The sequence below is a fragment of the Venturia canescens genome, chromosome 9, assembly GCF_019457755.1.
Source record: "Venturia canescens isolate UGA chromosome 9, ASM1945775v1, whole genome shotgun sequence".
NCBI lineage: Eukaryota > Metazoa > Arthropoda > Insecta > Hymenoptera > Ichneumonidae > Venturia > Venturia canescens.
The window spans coordinates 16,972,404-16,992,065 of NC_057429.1; the positions used below are offsets into that span (position 1 = coordinate 16,972,404).

Genomic DNA, 19,662 nt, shown 5'->3' on the forward strand with positions numbered 1-19,662 from the left:
AACGAGCGGGATGATTCGGGGATCATACAGTGCGTGGGAGCGTATTGCAATGTTACGTTGCACACAACAAATACGTCACCATACATGTAAAATCATAAAAGCAGGTTCGTGTTACTTAAAATTACCCGAAGCGGAAACTGCAGATGAGCAAGCACTTGGAAAGTAAACATTTTGACGTGGCTCTCGCACCGTTAAAGTCATATATGTTGATGCGTTTGACAAACAGTAGTTCGAGTAGCGGTAAGAGCTCGGACGAGTAATCCGATGGCCATGGGTTCGATATATTCATATTCGAAAGAAGAACCTTTCTGTCGACCAATGTCCACATTTTTGCATCAGTTTCGTTCGAACGTTGAACAAGTGCGATACAAGAAGAGAATAAGTAACTATTTTTCAATAATTCCTCCAAGCCCTTTTTCTTTACACGTCGACCCGTATTTCACTTTCATAAAGAATTTGACGGTAAATGAATGTAAAAAATATATATATACAAATATAATATACTGTGGATGATTGTAATTATCAGAGATAAAATGTTTCGACTCTTCGAACAACCTAAATCTATTTGTATTCAGAAATCGTGTAATTTTTATTATTATTCATTAACTTTTCTCGTATATTTGCATTTTCAGAAATGGGAAATTTAGTTGGAATCCAGCGAAAGGAGAACAGGAGGAAAAAAAGAAGGAAGCGGAAAAGGAAGAAAGGAAAAGGAAGGAAAGAGAAGAGAAAGAAAAAAAGGAGCGAATGACAACAGCGCTGAACACTCTCCGGCAGGAGATGCAAATCCTGAAATCTATCCCGGTACGTATTCATTTTTTTACCTACACAAATCGACGTGTAAATCTTGCATAGCGTCTGTCCCATTCCACCCGTCACCTTAAAACGAAAAGCTTGAACGTGAGTTTAAAATACTGCTAAATCGGAGATCGGAGTACCAATTCCAATAGTATTTTCATGAAACCGCGTCGATTGCGGTACTGAGAATAATGAAAAACTCAACGCATGTGAGAGCATCGATCACAAAGATCGGATTAGATCTGTTCTCCATAAAATTGGAAAATTAAAACTTGAAATAGAAAAGATAGAAAGTATAAAACCAACGGTCAAAGACCAGACCAAACGAGCTTTTTTTTAACTTTTAAAAATCTCTTTTATTCATGTTTTTCTCTACAAGTTGTTTGTACATTTTTGGATTGGTTTGCTATACCTATTCCTTGGAATTTAACTAGCTTATATTTTTGTTTTGTGTGTTTTGTTATGTGTTTTTGATTTCAGAGTGTTTATGTTGGGTTATTATTTACAGGTTAAAAGTTGAAAAAAGTACCTGTTTGTCATGTGTTTTCCTTAATCCTACTTAACTTATGCTTAAACTTAACGTGGTATTTACAATATTTACAGAATGTACAGTTTTAACAGTAATAGTTTCTTAAGATGTTAGTAATATGTGATGCGGTAGTTTATATTTTATTTTGAATGGCGCATTCTTGTGTGTGTATGTGCCTATGTTTTTTAAGATTGGGAGATCAAGATTCTCGTAAAACTTTTCTGTCTTGTTGTATATTTCTTCCTTAATTGTTTTGACTTTAGATAGTTCATGTATGCTTCTGTTTGTTTCATGCCATTCAGCTTTAGTGATTGCTCGTAATATTTTATTTTGGAATACCTGTAGTCTGCTTATGTTAGTTTTGCATGTGTTACCCCATATTGGTGAGGCATAGAGCGTTATGGGTTTAATGATAGCGTTATATAAGAGTAGCTTGTTTTTCTCACTTAGTGCACTTTTGTAACCTATTAGATAATGAAGCATGCTTTTTATTGCTTGCCCTTTCCTTTTAATTGTTTCTATATGTTTAGTAAACGTCAGCCTGTCATCTAGTGTGACTCCTAGATATTTTACTGCTCTTTTGGGTTCTATTATTGTGTTGTTCATTGTGAATGCTGGGGTTTTAGTTTTTTTGTTTTTTCTGCTGAAGATTACAAGCTCTGTTTTTGATTCGTTGATTTTTATTTTCCATTTGTTAAAGTGTTCGGCTATTAAGTTGAGGTGATTTTGTACATGGTTTTGTGCCAGTGCTTTGCTCCACGAGCTTGCATAGATTGCTGTGTCATCTGCGAACAGCGCAATTTCAGTGTTTTTGGTTTTCGGTATGTCGTTTATGTAGTACAGAAATAGAACAGGCCCCAGTATGGATCCTTGGGGAACTCCGGCTGCTATTTTTTGGGTGTCTGATTTTTCTCCATCTACCAGTACTGTGAACGTTCGGTTTTTGAGGTAATTGGCTATTATTTTTGTTAGATACAGCGGGATGTTTAATCTTCCTAACTTAAATATCAGTCCTTTGTGCCATACGGTGTCAAAAGCCTTTTCTATGTCTAGAAGAGCGAGCGCTGTAGATTTGTTTTTATTAAAGTTTTCACTAATGTGGTTTGTGAGTCTCGCTAACTGTTGCACTGTGTTATGTTGTTCCCTGAAACCAAACTGTTCCTGTATTAGTTGCTTATGTGTTTGTTCGTGTATTTTCAGTCTAGCCAGTATGATTTTTTCAAATACCTTACTCATGGTTGACAGAAGGCTAATGGGACGATAGTTTTGAGGAAAAAGTTTGTCTTTTCCAGGTTTGGGAAAGGCTAAAAGATTGGCGTGTTTCCAGCTGGTTGGAAAGTGACTTCTTTTGAAGCTTGCGTTGAATATGTATGTGAGTTGTACTATCGCTTTCCTTGGGAGGTGTTTTAGCACTATGTTTTGTATTGAGTCTGGCCCCGGTGCTTTTTTGGGTTTCAGTTGTTTAATTGCTTGCGCTATTTCACTTGGGGTAACATAGCTGATATCGTTTGCGTTTATATCTGTACTTGTTAATTGTCTGTATTTAGAATTGATGAGTGCGCTATGCCTTCGCGAGCTCATGTCTTCTGTTATGTGGTGCACCTTTTCAAAGTTTTCTGCAAGTGCGTTCGCTTTCTCCTTACTACTAATGGCTAGCCCCTGGGTGCTATGTAAAGTGGGGAGGGTAGTGGCTGCTTGTCTGGTGAAAGCCTTTGCCATTCTCCAGATAGAGTTGTCTTGAACCTTTAAGCTTTTCAGTTTGTTTTCCCATGCTGTATTAGAATGTTCTTTAATTTTCTTTTTAATTGTGTGGGAGAGTAGGTTACGTATGTATTTGTAGTACAAGTTTTGCGTAGATTGAAATTTTCTTCTCATCTTATTTCTGAGTTTTATTATCTTAACGATTTCTTCTGGCAGTGTTGGTGTTGTGTATTTTAGCTTTGTTATTGGAATTGAGAGTTCTATCACTTCTTTAATCTGATCTGTTAACTCCTTTGTGCAATTATCTATATCAGTTTCGCTCTTTAAATTGGTTTTTAAGGTGATTTTTTCGTTTAACAGTGCTGAAAATTTTTCCCAGTCCGCTTTTTTGTAGTTGAGGTGGTGACTTTCTATCGTTTGCACTTGTGCATGATTCAAATGTATCATTACGGGTAGATGATCTGAGTCTAGTTCATTAAGGGTTTCGATTTTGAGGCTGTTCATGTTTTTAACCAACGCAAAATCTACTACACTTGGAAGTGCGTGGTTGTAAGGATATAGTGTGTAGTTATCCGGAGCTAAAAGCGATATACTTGAGAAACAGGTATATCTGAATATTGTTCTTCCATTGGCATTATTGTTTGTACAGTGCCAGTTGTTGTGCTTTGCGTTATAGTCCCCGACAGCTAACACCGAGTTCCCAGATGCGAATATTTTATTTAAGTCTGCTGTGTTTATTTTTATTTGCGGTCGGGCATATACTGATACTATTATTTGGTTGTTTTGTAGTTTGATACCATGCGCTTCAATATTTGTTGTGTCGAGGTTAATTTCTGAGCACGTTATGTTATTTTTTACAAAAATGGCTATTCCGCCTCCTGTCATGTTCCCCTGCCTATCTTTTCTGTAACACTTATAGCCCGGGAATTTACATTTATGGTTTGTAAGTAACTTTGTCTCATTTAATAATAGGATGTCTATTTTATATCTATCTATAATATTCATGACTTCTCTAGCCTTGCTCTTAATACCATTAGCATTCCAGTGCAAGATTTTTAGCTCATTTTTTATCGAATGCGTTGTTCTATACATACTTCAGGATGACGTTATAGAATACTTGGCATTTGGAAACATGGTCATAGCAGTTTACTAGTTTTGTGTTTAGCTCTTTAAACATACTGAGCATTTTATTGAAATCACATAACGTCTTCAAGGTTTGCATTTCTTTTATTATATTTGTAAATGAGTCATTGTCGTTTATGGACTGTTGTTGTTCGTGCGTTACTATTGGTCTATTCTGCGTGTTATTGTTTTGCTGTGATTCTATGCTTGTTTTATCTTTAAATCTTGGGTCTCTGTTACCTGTTTGATCCTGAATTACCTTACTGCTGTAAGAGGAATTGCTGCTGCGTTCATCTCGTCGTTCTGTAGTTCGTTGTTCTATGTTTTGGTGCTGGTGGGATGATCTGCCTGCTGTCCTGATTGTGCTCTGAAGCGGTGGGAAAGAGGACAGTCCTGGAACTGGTTCTCTGCTCGCTGCTTTGCTGCGGTTGTTCATTTTGACCCCTTGTTGTTGTTTCTCTGCTACTCTTTTGAGATGTTGTTTGTACGTTTCGCACGATGTAGCGTTGGCTGGATGCTCCCCGCCACAATTCGTACACTGCGGCTTTGTTTCCGGGGCCTTTCCGCAGTCCTTGGTCAAATGCTTTTCCATGCATTTAACGCATCTTGGTTCTTTGTGGCAGAATGCTGTGCCATGACCAAAGCCTTGGCATCTATAGCACTGTGCAATTTTTTTCGGGTTTTTGTAAGTTTCCCAAGTGATGATAACCGAGCAAATGCTGCGTATTGCCCTTAGTTGTCTGGCGTTTGTTTCCGGATCGAATGAGGCAAAGTATAACACTCTGTTGGGGTTTCCATTTGCTCCCTGGTTCATTTTTTTGATTTTGATGGGTTTGAAGCCTGCTTCGGTTAAATCTTCCTCGATGTGGCTTTCATCTAAGGCTGGGAGTCCTCTGATGACATATTTTTTGATTTTTTGACTTGCTGTTGCATAGGTGTGGAAGTCATATTTGGCTTGTTCAAACTGTTTGATAAGTTTGGCTGCGTCCTCCTGCGTTTTTGGTTGCACGTTTATTGTCGTGTTGGTGAATTTTAGAGTTGATCCTTTGAAGTTTTTAATGATGTTGAGATGTAGTTTTGCTTTGTCTTCTGCCGTGAGCTTTTCGTTATTGATGATAATCGGTGGCACCTTTTGTTGCCTAGTTTCTGTCTTTGTCTCTTGCTGCGAAGTCGTTGACATATCGCTTTCCGACTCGCATTCCGAAAGACTGTCGATTTGGTCTCTTGCCTGCGCGTTCACCCTGATTTTGGTCTGTTTGTTGTTGGCTTCACTTGGATCGTCCGCTGCCGGAGCTCTCCGTTTTTTTGAATTTTTTCCCATGTTGAGGGAATTATTAATGGGTCCTTCTGAATCTTTCGACGCACCTTGGCGTAGAATCAGTTTCACTTTTCTTTTTTCTGTTATTTTTCCTGTTTTCTTTACACTAGAGTAAAAGTTTCCTGCGTCGCCTCCTCTCTGAGTCGAGTCGCGCGAGTCGAATCCGGAATCCAGAATCCAGAATCTTTTTCTGAGGCTCGTGATCACCAAACGAGCAAAGCAGCATCGACGCTATATAGCCTCAAAGGGTATGATGCGCGATCGAGATATGTTTCTACTCTGCGCGGTGCTGCGACCGAAAAACGAAGCTCAATTCCCTTTACCAGCATTTAAGAGCATGGATCAGCCGACTAACCTCACCTCGAATTTTCGAAATGAAAATTCTCCGCTGTCGTTTGACTAATCAAAAAAAGGCTCAGTCAGCGGACGCGGAAAGATGGCAAAAATACGCTGACAGGGGCTTTTTTTTATTGATCGAACCGTGTCGAACATATTCAATTTCGAAAATTGCAGCTATCTCTCTCGCACTCACGGTGGCGAGATAGCGATTGCTCCATCACCTTAAAAGCTTGACGCGATTTCAAGTTATCGAAAATTTGACATTATGAATGATTATTTGTAAGAATTGAAGACCTTTTGATTCCCTGTTTCAGCAGTGAAGTAGCCCGTGCCAAGTTTTTTTTTTTAGTCCTCGATATATTGAAACAGCACATAAAAATCTTGTCGTGGTGCTTATTTGAAGAAAAAAAATTTGAAGTAATTGAGAAACACATATATCTATTTCAAGTTTTTAAAATCCTCTTTATTTTATAATCTTTAGAAAAATTGTAATGGAGCAAAAAAACGTTGTGGTGCCAACCGCCGAGCTGTGAATTTTTTGTTTATAGCACTTCATAAGCTCCTAAAAAACTCTCAATTATGCAACATTTCATTTTCATTGTTTCAGAATGAAGGGAAAGAAAGAACGATGGGGATGAATTGATCCACCGATATCAGCCACGGTGCAATCCTTTGGAGAAATGACTCGGTCGGGCGTGTGTGAAAATAGTATTAAAAATAAAGACGCGGCTGAGTTTTGCTGGGGTGTAAAATAATTAGAAAAGACAAAAGTATAGCGGAACGCGTGAGCGGCGAAGCGTTATTGCGTAAATGTCACGATCGCGAAGATTTTACGAGATTCTCGTTACGAATCATCTCGGGCAACGTCCAATTAAAAATAATATTTAAATGATAAAAAGTAGGATTAAAAAAAGTAGAGATTTGCAATAAAAAAAGAAAAAACTGCGGACGAGCTCGTTCACGAGAACCTGCACTATCATAGATTTTCCTGATCTGGAAAGTAAAAATTCTTCGGAGGCACAAATAAGATAAATAAATGAGAGAGATAGAGACAGAGATTGGCGGCGTATCGACTGTTGCTTTAGCGAGAAGATCGAAGAGATGCGAGAGTCATGCGTGCCATAGTGATCGGGGCGCGATGAACGAACGCCGTGATGCATGATTCAAGGCATAGCGCGTCGTCGAGGAGGAGAGAAAGCGGCAGCGAGTTTTGTTATTGGTTTTGCGCGCCGAGCATATATGCCTCATCGGGCTTCTACAGAGATACATACGGACACGCTGCTGACGCATCGCGTGGTAAACACGCAACATATGCCTTTTGTTAGAACACGTGAAAAATACAAATTGTCCAACACAATGCTCCCTTTCGAATTTTATTATTTCTCGCAGCCTGTCGTAACCTGGCGTTGAACGAGATGCGCATTACAATTTTCTGAGTGTCTCATAAAAACGAAAACAGCTTGCGAAATATTTTGACGAACCCCGACGTTTCTGTTGCAATTTTTTACTTTTATTTCAACACCGCGGCCATTTCGATCGTCAAATCATTTTTTTAAAGATCGCTCATGTTACGAATTCACTATTTTTTTACCGATCAAATGTTTATTTCACAGTTTTTAGAGTATTTGAAGATCGTTGCTGTTTTCTTTTCTTCTTTCGTATTAACAGATCTCGGATCGCGAGTGATTAAAGTTACGAAAAAAAGCCGTAAGAGCATCGGAGGAGAGATTCCGGCGAAGAATTCAACGATAATAGGCATCCGCGATCTCGAAATACTCGGACGTTGAGGGAGAGAGAAAAAAGGCAGGGGGGTTGCCGGGGCGAGCGCTCGTTTACTCGTATTCCGTAAAAACAGTGCGTCCTTTTTCGTCTTTTCCGTAATATTTTTATATTTTCAACAAATCCAGTTTCTACTTTATCGAACAAAAAGTATGTTTGAGCTTGAGCAAAGAGAAGTTTATCCTTTCACCAAGTTTTTCCCATTTCTTAAGTTTTTCGAGCACCGCAAAGTGAAGTTCTGTGCGCGTTGTTCGAACCGTTTCGTAGCTCGGTTCGTTCGAACTGCGCAAAAGCACACAGTCGCTCGCGTCGCTCGATGAAAAAACTCGATATTCAAATGTTCGCTCGAAGCGCATACATTCGGACATAAAAGTTGATTTTTTTTCGAGAAAATTCTTCGTACGAATGATTACGTGGGTAAATGAGAGAAAAGAAAAAAGGGTCCCGGTGAGCAGAGTGCATGAGTCACGTAACGGCGAAGAGAGACTGTGAGAAACGTGTATGCCCTGCTAATAATGGAGCGGTGGGTACGCTACAAATGCGAGCGTAAAAATAGCGAGTCTTGGGAGCGCGAAAATCTTTTCTTACTTAGCATCATTATTTTAATGATTTATTTTTTTCGCGGTTTGCGCGCGTCGACGTACATATTCGTTTACGAATGCGCGAGGACGTTGATCCGCGCCGGCTCGACGGACACGGGGGCTTGCGCTCGCCAGGAAATCGTTTATCGTTTCAGCTTTATTGTTCCGGACAGAAAGAAAGAGAAGGAAGAATTTGGAAAATAAAAATTAAAAGAAATATGAAGGAAAGAATAGCGGAGAAAAGGAGCGAGATAAATAAAAGGGGGGACGAGAGGAGCGAGCGAGAACCACCACCGACCCTATAATCCCTCATGGTTTATTGTTGAGCAAATATACGCTCGCGCGCGCGTGCGGTTATAATATACGCCTTCCATTTCCTCTCGTCCCGTTCTTTCCTCCTTCGCGCGCGCTCTCTCTCTCTCTCTCTCTCTCTCTCCGCCTCCTCCTCGCTCTCCGACTAAATTAAAAAGGGTTGCAACCGACATGTGTGTATATAAATGTGTACATAAACATATCGAACATGCGTCCAGCTATAGAAATATTGACCGTGACCGTGGCTCCTCTGCGTCGACTTTATTGTTACCAAGTTTCAAACCTCTCGTAACAATTACATTCCGATGATGATCGAAACAAATGACTCGTTCCATTAACACGAGACATTCATATTCTCAAGTATTTGTCAAATGACACTAAACATTTGCAACGTGCAGTCCAACGAAATGAGAAACTGAATAACCAATTCGTCATTCTCCCTAAATAATTCCTGAAACAAATAATTGGAGAATGACAAATTTTATTTTCCTTCCTTTCGTTGAGCCGGAAAGTTGCAAACTTTAAAATCATTTTGTCCGAAATTATCTTCAGCTTTTCACAGACGAGTTTGCACTGCCAGAATTGACCATTTTTATCGCAATTTCAAGTAAAACATTCGAGAGCACTCGAATCTCGCTCAATTCAATTGATCTTTCGGTAATTTTCCGAAACCTGCTAACAAAACGATTCCCAATATTTATCACCCTAAACATAACCGTATCAGAATATGTTCGAGGCAGGACACAAGTTCGACGTACAAATGAGTATCAATTTTAGTCAGCTCTTGCCCGATATTCAGATTTTTTTGTTTTTTTTTTCTTGAAAGAGAGAAAGAGAGGAGGAAGGAGGGACGGAGGAGGGTAAAGATGTTCGTGTATCTCTGAGCGATCGACGGAAGTGGGCAAGGTTGCTGCTCCGACCTCTTTCTAACTGCCATTTATCTTTCGCATGTATATGTGTATTGTTATTGATACCGTATCGTATATAGACATAGGCAGTACCGTGTATGTAAATAAATGGTGAACATTGTATTTCTTTTAACATGGTCCGGAAGGCGTGTCTATTGATGCACTTGGGCCCTCCGACTCTGTATAGATATCGACTTCGTTGGTGGCCGGCGCGCAGTTTATTTATTTCGTACACGCATGTTCGTATAAAATGTTGCACGACGAAGATTGAATTTGATGAAAAAATTCAATGAGCCTCATTGAAATCACTGGTTGAGTGAACTTTGGCATTTTTTATTGTTCGATCGAAGATTTATTGGTGAAATAAATAATTTGCTGGGGGGGAAAGAGCCCTGAAAATGGTGAGCCTGCGAAACTGCGTCGATGTGTGAAAATTCATTGTCAACGATTTTGTTTTCCCCATTCGTTTTGCCACGGAATAAAGTAACCAAGTGTTCCGGCTTGTTTTTAACTCGTCAATGGATTCTCGTTTCATTCAAGTTTTCGACGAGACCGGTGTAAATTACAGAAAAGTTAAGGGGGGATCAGCGTCGGGGCTGTTCGAACGAGCTCGTAACCGAAAATGAGACTTAATTCGTACGCGCTTGAGAATGCACTGGCCGAGCCACGAGGGGGGAAAGGGGAACGAATGGATAGAAAATAAATGACCGAATGAAAAGGGTCCCGTCTTCGAGATGGACTGCGCCAATCGACGAGTTAGCTCAGGCGTCTAATAGCTAATTAGTTCTTGAGAGCGTACGCTTGTAGGGCTACCGTCGTCTCTCCTTACGCAACCGGGGCGCCCCTCCCGCAGTTAAAGGTACCAATTAACGTGGCCTCCACCGCGTGAGCTACTTCCAAGGGTTCCTATACATCGATACGATCAGCCGCAGCTCACAGTACGAAACGCCTTTTTCGCTCGGGGCTCCCAAATTTCTTGATATTTACACATTCGATGGATTTTTCAAAGCATTATACACTGTCAAACTTTAGTAAACAAAAATGCTATAATTTATAGAAAAATTCTTCGGAGGTCAGCAGATTTTGATTTTATATAAATAATGAATCGCAGAAATTAACGGTTCGCTCAGCCTTAATTCATGACGCTGAAGTTTCCAACGTTGGAGTCCAACGAAATGATCGAAAAAAACTCTTAAATAATTCCAGTAATTCTCCTATTTTGTTCCCTGCCAAATTGGCGATTCGTAGTTTTTCAAACTGCACCAACGATTCGTGAAATAAAAAATTGGTGAATTAAATACGTTTTTTTCGTTCATTTCGTTGAACTCCAACGTTGGAAACTTCAGCGTCGTCTTAATTCTCCGGCTTGCTGAAAAGTCTGGTATTTTGGATCTAAATGAAAGTAATTGTTTGGATTTCGTGGTAGGACGAGTTCACGAGGATCGCGTTGAGCATGTAGCTTGTGAAATAAAATGACGTTTTATTTTTCCTTCCAAGAACAGTCGAACGGTTTACATAGCCATAAAAATGAATTTGTCATGCACAACGGATCTGGAATTCGCTAAAGTCGAGTGACCAGTCCTGAAAAGGTTGTGCGAAGAAGCGAGAGGAGGAAAGAAATAACGCGCCCTTTTCGTAGCCGACATAAGGTCGTCGATTCTCCGGCCGGAAACGAGTTTTCCACTTGGGAGGGAAGCGAGAGGAGGATAGAATGAGCAAAAAGTTGGTCATCGCACATCGACGGATGGATAGAACGGTGGCACGTAAAGAGAGGAGCAAAGAATGCTGCCGCGGATAAGTTTTTCTCGAGTATTCTCAGCGTGCGCTCCTTCCACTCTATTTTTACGACTATTAATAAAACTCTGATTATTATCAATCTCGTTGCAACAACGATCAGCGAAAATCCTTAAATTATTCTCGTCATTTTTTTCACTGTTACAAAATCCCCTGACCTTCGTGAAGCAACATTCGTCGCGTCACAGCATTCGCACAGTTCATCGTTGTCGCGCAAGAGCCACTGAAATTCCCCGAAGTCTCGGGCGCGCGCGCACGCCGCTACCCGAATTACCTTTTGTCTGCTGGTTGACCCTTATTGGAAGTTGGCCAAGTTGTCACGGTGCATCAGTCCGATTGCTTGGCGTCTCGGACGAACCGAGCGGCGTCACACTCGCGCTCGAAGCAGCTCGAGCACCACACCGGGTGTCTTCCGAGGGACTTTCGTTATTTCGAAGTTCGATGAAGAACGAGATTCTGAGACGAAAATTACTGGGAGGCTTTTTCAAGCTTCACTCGTGGGATGCCTTGTACATTGAGAAACCAAAAGACTTGACACTTGGGCGAGCAAAAGGGTCCCAGAGACCGGCGCCTGTACGTAGGCCGCAGAATTCTTAGCACAGAACCTTTTTATTTTATTTCACTGAGACGGCATCCAGGAATAATTGGACGAAAATGCTGGATTGCCCTCGGGCAGTGTAGCGATGGAAGTAACTCGGTTACAACTATGCTTGGCCCATTGCCAATGCTGTGTCTCGATAAGCACGCCCTTTTAGCTATTTTCACAAACCTTCCATTTCTATATTCAATAAATAATGAAACAATTGATTTTCAGGACGTCTTGATTTTCGTTCCAAGTTTCTAAATATCCGTGATCCGCGGAGAAGAATTTCTGGTCTCGAGTCGTTTCGTTGTTCACTAAGCACGAATCTCGAAGAGTTAACAAGGTTTTTTGTAACCAACTTATTTTACAGGGCTATTATACTTTCCGTCCAAGTATAGTAATTCTGAGATGTAAACAATCAACTAGGGGAAAGAATCGAGGGTACAAATTCCGCGAGGGTTTGTTTTTCGACGATAAAACCAGTACAATATATTACATACGTGCGGAATCGTCGAGCGTTTAATAGTATACAAGTAAAACGCAAACACGTTGTGTGAAGCTGCACTAAACTCGGGCTGAGCAAATAATGCGTTATACACGCTCGCCTTAAGTACTGGACGTAGCTCATAGCTCGAGCTATGCTTATGTACATAGACGATCTTCTCGTTTTCTCGTGTATGGGGTGTTCCAAAAGTCGAATTTTAACGCTCGTGACGAGATCCGAAATGAAAGATTTTTAATTCGGTTTTTCGGCACCTGGCGCCGCTGCGTATGCTATCGCTCGACTAGTATCACGGAGGAGTCGCAGCAGACAGGGATGAGTGGGAACGAACGTTAGCCACGCCCATTTTTTTATAGGCTGCCGCATCATTCTGTGTTTATCTCACCAACGGTGGGTCTCGTTTGGAGAGATGACTGAGGACTTGACTCAGAATTTGGCGATCCGACTTTGGAGGACGGTTTTTGGGACACTCGTTATAGCTTGGAAATCCGCACAGCCAAGAGTCATCTTAAATCCAACAAATTTCATCGCTTTCTTCATCCTTCTCTGCTTCTCTGTATTGTGCCTTGTGTACGTAACTTTTCGTTTACGTGAGATTCGCCTAATTGACGATATGTGCGAGCTCCCCTAGCGGCCATTTATCGTTGTCTCGTGAATTTCGTATCTCGGTGTGTGCGCGCGCGTCTCATCGACAACAAAATTTCGACAATCTCCTTATTCTCGCAATCATAACTATTTATTCTTGGCAATAAAACCACGGATCGAGGAGAGAGAGAGGTGAGTTTAACGAGAGCGCTTAAACATTCCAGGGTGCAAAAGTAGCGAGTAGTATACGAGAATAAATATGTAAGCTCAGAAGCGAGCGAACCGAGTGACCGAGACATTCGATACACACATTGGTACATCAACGATTCTCCATATAAGCGAACTCGTGCCATGGAAGAAACAAACAAAAAACGAAGGTACACACATTACTTTATACAGGAGTTGCCCCACGTCGACGAGGATCGTCCACGCGTTACGCGAGACGGTCGTTCACCTGCGCCCCTTGCAATGTAACTCAAGATCCTATGAGAATATAAACGAGTACGGTGCGTCGTTACTTACGAGAATTACTCAATTTGCAAGCCGTTACTGTAAACGTCTCCTAAAGCGGGAAGAAAACGAACCGGGCAGTTGAGTCTTCAAGCTTCGTGTTTATTTTCATCGGCCATTTTTTCTCCGAGCCTCCACCGAAAAAAGTGTGAATCATAATATCTCGTTGAAAAGTGTTTTTTTTTTTTTCCCCCAAAAATTCGAAGAAGCAAGTGAAGAATCGTACCGAATCGAATTCTTTGTCCTCGGAACAAGTGCGCCCAGTAATCGAGGTAGAAATTCGTCGTTCAGGGGCTGGGTCGCCAACCTCAATACAGTTCCAAGTGCATTACGTGTTTCTCCGTGTAACCGGGGACCGGAAAGGGGAAATGGAGATATGGGAGAACGAGGGCTCTCGATGCAGAACGTAATGACGTGGGGAACACGCGCCTGTTAACGCGGACTGAAACCACACCGCAGGAGCAAGGATCGGGCGAGCGGGCGGGGGTTCAATTGGCAAAGCATAGCATATGGTTCGACACGTGCAACGAAAATCATCCCTCTCACGGCTCGTACAACGTGGCGCAAACCTGCCCCCCCCCCCCCCAACTTCTTTTCTTGGTACACGCTCCTCGTAGTGTTTCTCTTGGCCGGTTACGAGCACCACGTGACTAAAGTCCCGAACAGCGAACGCGTTAACCAGGAAGAGAGAGGGGGAGCTGTAAGCCTCGGGGAGGAACCAAGCTCGTTAATTAATCATCGGTGAGCCAATTAAATCGAAACCTTCGACGAGAATGAAATTGATGGGCTTGGGGAAACGCCTCGTTATCGAACCAAATCCCAATTGATTTGGCGCTACAGATTGATCAATAGGTCCGGACTAATGTCATCTAACATTAGCTCAGCTATATATACGGAATTCATCACGTGCAGTACTGCGACGTGACCATCCTGCAGGTCTAATGGACTGACAAGTGCCCACTGTCATGTATTCCCCTCTCGTAGAATCGATTCCATTTTGTCTGTGGTGCTGGCATCACCAAAAAAATGGTTTTGAAATTAAATCGAGGAAGGGCATCGGACTGTCAGGAAATTAATACGATAAAATCACTTTGCAGTCGACTCCCATTGGTGACTAGGAGAACACTTTGATCCTGGTGTGGAATGATCTACTTCCAGTAAAGACGGTTCTCATGGCTCGGTATTTTTCGAGACGGATTGTCTGATCGTGTATGCAGAGGAGAAAGCGAAAAAAAAAACGTGCGAAAAATCGTATAGAGAGGAATTTTGACAATTTTTTTCCATCAATGTAGATTTTTTAATTTGGTTATCGGAGGGGCTAGTTCGAAACGATGGGAAAAATGAAAAATTGTGAATTTTTTAAACTCTGTATACGGAAGGAAAAATGTTTATTTCGTATTAAAATTGGGTGGGTATAAATATTCTTTTATTGTAAAAATGTCAGAATTGTTAAGAAACGATTGAATAGTTTGAAGAATGTATCGCGAAGAATTGTCTGTAGTGCATACTCAGAATTCTTAGTAATCAAAAACGCAAAAGTTCTGGGAGGAATTATCAAGCGAGAGGAACGATAAATAACCGTGCGGGGATGTAGCTCAGTGGTAGAGCGTTCGCTTTGCATGTGAAAGGCCCCGGGTTCGATCCCCGGCATCTCCATTTTTTTTTTCTTCCATTTCAATCAGTCAATCATCATAATTGATTCTTTCGCTGGTCGATCATTTTCGATGATAATTTTGTTGTGTTAAAATTGAATTTTTGTTTGAGAAATAAGCGGCTGGAAGCATTGTTCGAAACATGCGAGGAACTAAAATTGGTACAGAATGGAAACGCACGTGGCGCTCCTTGCACCGGCGTCAGGATAAGATTGTCATTCGAGTGTTCGGTGCCGCTCTGCGCACCGAAAACTATTTTTGAATGAGCGAGGGAGAGTAGGAAAATCAGGGATTCGAATCGAGTTGAAGGAATTCCGTGGGGACGGTGGCCGCGTTGGTTCGTACAAAATGATGCTTTTCTCGAGAGGAAAATAATTTAATATCGGTAAGGAAAGAGAGATTATACGCGAGGGTTATAACGATAGGGAATTTGGATTCTGCGATGTGTGGTTGAGCGGGAGCGGCGGCAGAGAACGGTGGAAGAAGAGCAGGGGGTTTGTATGTCCTGGGAGCCGGTAGAAGGCACAGACATATACGCCCGGATAAGCAGGTAATGATATACGAAGCACGAAGGTCTCTTGAAAGTGAAGAGAAGGAGAAGGAACCATGAGCTCACGAAGAAGAGAGAGACAGAGAGAAAAGGAATGACGAGCGGCCCGCCGAAACGGATCTTGGTCCGAGAAGCAGAGATTTTCGAAGGTCCCTTAGCCTCTGCCCCTCCCCTGGGTTCCTCTTGCCCCCGCGATCATTATATCCGCTAATAAGTATGGTATATCGCCGGCGATTACCCGCTAAGTATAGGGTTACGGAGTCTGGTGTATCGAGAGAAGAGAATATGGGAAAAATGAGGCGGTAGAGGGCGCTTCGCCATTGGCGATGACCGCACGTCACTGGTATTCACAATAGAGGGCGCGCGCGGGACAGAGAAAAAAAATGGCGTCTTTGAAAAGGAGGTAAAAAGGAGGAAGGCACTCTTCTCGTGAACGAGCGAGAAGGAGAAACAATATTTTCTCCCTCGTTATTTATATCGCTGACTCTGTGTACCCTTCGCGCTCTTTTGCTCTCCGCTCCGTTCTCCTCCGCACCCTTTATTTTTATCCGTGTGTGAGTGGCCGCGCTGCGAGTACGTATTCCCGGGGCGAACGCAAATAAATCATAAATTCATAACTTCGGCTGGCCCGCAAGAGCTCTCGTGTGCACGCGCGCACATTTTTCCTCTTCTCTTCTTCTTCTTCTTCTTCTTCTTCTTCTTCTTCTTTATCCCTTATTATTTCGAGCTTCCGAACCAAAGGGCGTAACTTTCGTGCTGTTTTGTCCGAAACATGTCACGATTTACGAGCCCTTTTGTTCTTCGATTTAAACTCTAAGAAGTTGGACCGCTTCGAAAAAATGCTGCGGAGATGCCGGAAAAAAATGAAAATTCAGTAAGACTGGAACGCCACTATTTTCAATAGAATTAACTCGATAACGGCAAAAAGTGTCTTAATATTATTCCCACAGGCGTTTACCGTGGCGCCATCTGTACTAATACTCCGTCCCCTCGCCGCGCGGAGCATGCACGCCAAAACTTTTATACGGTTATTTGTTTTACGTGGCATCACGACCGCCGCGACGTGTGTTCCCAGCTCATAAACTTGGATCCGCGCGCTCAACATCCTTCAGCCCAACAAGCCATGCACGTATACACACAAATGTGTGTACATTTTGAATAATACGAGCGCTCGCTCAGCCGACGCTGCGATGGCAATTTGCAAACAACTCATCAGACGGATGTCCTACTCGTGAGCATCGTCTTTCGAGTTCATTTTCATTCGGTAAGTACCCTCAAGCACCGTCAGAGGGCCTCACGTATTTCATGTACTTTTTGATGGATTTTTAGACGAGTAGGAAGCAAGTTTAACGTTTCCCAAATGGATTACAAAATACGTTTAGAAATGCTCGTGAAAAGACTGTCGTAATAATAACACATGACCTAGACACGTTATCATTTCTGGATAAATGAAAAATATTCAGGAGCCTTGCCAACCAGATTTCGGATAGGATTTAATATGTCGAAGAACCAAATTTTATAGTGGTCGATATTTCAATATTTTCTAAGTGAAATATCATTTGAAGAAAAATAAGTAATTCGAAATTCTTATTTCCAATCGACTATTTAGCAGACTACGTGTTTAACCGAACATTCCTTCTTTGAATTCGTATTTACTTGAAAATTTATATTTCGATGCTTTTCATTTCGAATGCAATTTTAACAGACCATACGAATGTCAAAAGTTCAGATTTTCCAATTCGAAATGGAGAGCAGTTGTTTTATAGGCAGACCAGAATATGGAGCAGCAAAAAATCGAGAGTGAATTTTTCGAGCCCACAAAACTTGGATACGCAGAACAGCGATGGCTCGAAAAGACGAAAGTCAAAATGGCGATGTTTCAAATTGGAGATCACCAGTCTGAGTAAGTGAGTGAGACGCGTGTATTTAAAAAATTTTTTTTATTTATTTTCAATTAAAAAAAAAAACAATGTCCATGCTCTGAATGAATTTTCCTATTTTTCCGTAAGGCTTTGGATTGTTTCTCACGAAACTCGAGAGTCGGAAGTGCCTGGATCTGAATTTCGGTCGGATGGAGTCTCACAAGTGGCTTTTATCTCAAGAAATGGATGTTAGCTAGTGGAATTCACGTGGCTGCGTGCTCTATCGCACAAGTGCACACACGAAATTGATGTAAATAAGATACTAGACGTGGCCAGGATGTTCGGCTTCCTTCATCAAACAATTGCAGCAGCTTCTTCGTCGAGAGCTCCACAGGCTTCCCTTTAATGTCACAACGAAGATTTTGTGTGCGGGACTCGTAGCGTAAATACATTCGGTATCCCGCTCATCCGCTCTTGTATGTACAAAAATATATAATAATTTCAAAATAAATATAAAAATTTACCAAAAACGTAAAAAAGAGAAAAGCCATGCGTAGCTGTCGAGTTTTTCACGGGAAATCACTAATAAACGAGATAAGACGGTCCTGATCAAATAAGAGGGAATGCAAACGGAAATTTCATTCCGTTAGAATATGAAGAATTCTCAAAATGTCTACGAACGTACTAAAAAAAAGTGCAGCATCGACTGATCGCATAAAATAACGAAAGGGCAAGAAAAAACGAATTTTTCACTTCGTTCAGTGAATTCAATAAAATTGATTAATTTCATTGACCGATTAAACGAATTTATTCGATCAACTGTGAAACTGTACTCGCTCTATATTTAATCGTATTAATAAGAATCTCGGATTTTGTTTGTTGGAGCCAAAAGTGAAAAAAAGGTTGCGAGTCCCAGGAACGGGGGGCGCGGTACGAAGAAAGTGTGAAATTCATTTGGCTCTGTTTCTCTCGTTCTCTCTTGGAAAAAAGTGAAAAAAGTGTGAAGCTCCAAGGGGCTTGTCCATCTCCGCGTTTGTGTTGTCTACACGTCCTCGCGGACTCTCGTTTTCTCGTGTGCCCTGTTTCGGGTGAGCGAAAAAGAAAGGGGGCGCGCACACACATGATGCGTCTTCATTTGTATAATTAAGCTGTCGCTTAGTTTCGCCCTCTTTGCCCTTCTTACTGACCAACCACGACGTCCCCGCACAGCCCAGCGAGGAGCAGCTGCCTTCGCATGCACACGTGGTACGCGGAGCTGTGTGTATAAATATCTCGAGACAACAAGTGAGAATATTTCGCTCGAATAAAAACATAATTAAAGTTCTGATTACTTACGCGAGTGGATGCGCGCGCTAGTGTGTACGAATATGTGACGTTGTCAAGTACAATGATCTTCAAGTGGCACGTAGTGCATGTAACAGATTATTTATGTTCCTTTTCCTTCTCGCAGTAAAAAGCTCCACTCAACTTCGTTAGGAAGCCCATTACGTCTGATTTTTTTCTTCCATCATGCTGATTATAAATTTTATTGTTTCTCTCGGTCTTCTTCACCGTATGGCAAGAGAGTAATGGATGTTGCGAGTCCTTCTAATAACTTGCCCATTTCACCGTGAATCTAATGACAAAGGGAATTTTGAAAAAAGGTTTTATCACACGCGATCGCTCAATCCTCATTGTAACTCGAGTCTTTGAATATTTTTCAAGAATCGTCTTTTACGACCGAAGAATCATTTGAAATTCGGACGATACGGAGATGAATTTGGAACGATAAATACCGGGGGAAAGAGGCTCGATCGTTTGTTCCTTTTTTATTTTAGTTTCTCGACAAATTCACTCGTTAGTCACGAAGCAGCAGCGGCAGGCTCGAGAAGTTCAATGGTAAGAGAGAGAGAGAGAGAGAAGAATGTGTTTTCTAATTTGTCTTGGGCCGAGTGAATAGCCATGGGAGGGGGCAGCACCGTAGAACGAAATGTTGTGTCTCCCGTCATCGTTGTCGTCTCGTATTGTTCTCGTTTTTTCTATGGAGCATTGGAGGAGCGAGCGAGGGATACACGAGGAGACTCGAGGCCCGTTATGTGATTTACTATTTTTTGTCCACCGCTATAACCGCGCATACACACACACACACACACTAGGATTATGTCGTTGGTTATTCCATAACGATAAAGTTGTTCCTAAGGAACGCGGAGTGTCCCTCGTTATACATACATGCGCGAGGTATTTACGTACGCGATGCG

General features: G+C 41.7%; 1 protein-coding gene, 2 long non-coding RNA genes and 1 other non-coding gene across 4 annotated transcripts in view; 3 read left to right on the plus strand and 1 right to left on the minus strand.

Annotated features, from left to right (window-relative positions):
* Positions 1–19,662, minus strand: part of LOC122415686 (uncharacterized) — a 47,407-nt gene that overhangs the window by 20,984 nt on the left and 6,761 nt on the right. The gene's annotated exons all lie outside the window — the stretch shown is intronic.
* LOC122415687 (uncharacterized) lies at positions 311–7,196 on the plus strand. Its single transcript, XR_006261958.1, has 3 exons — positions 311–462; positions 633–804; positions 6,415–7,196. It is a non-coding gene; the product is annotated as an uncharacterized lncRNA (long non-coding RNA).
* Positions 14,946–15,017, plus strand: TRNAA-UGC (transfer RNA alanine (anticodon UGC)). The gene has a single exon. It is a non-coding gene; the product is annotated as a tRNA-Ala (tRNA).
* Positions 16,624–18,126, plus strand: LOC122415688 (uncharacterized). The gene is made up of 3 exons (XR_006261959.1): positions 16,624–16,827; positions 17,269–17,466; positions 17,573–18,126. It is a non-coding gene; the product is annotated as an uncharacterized lncRNA (long non-coding RNA).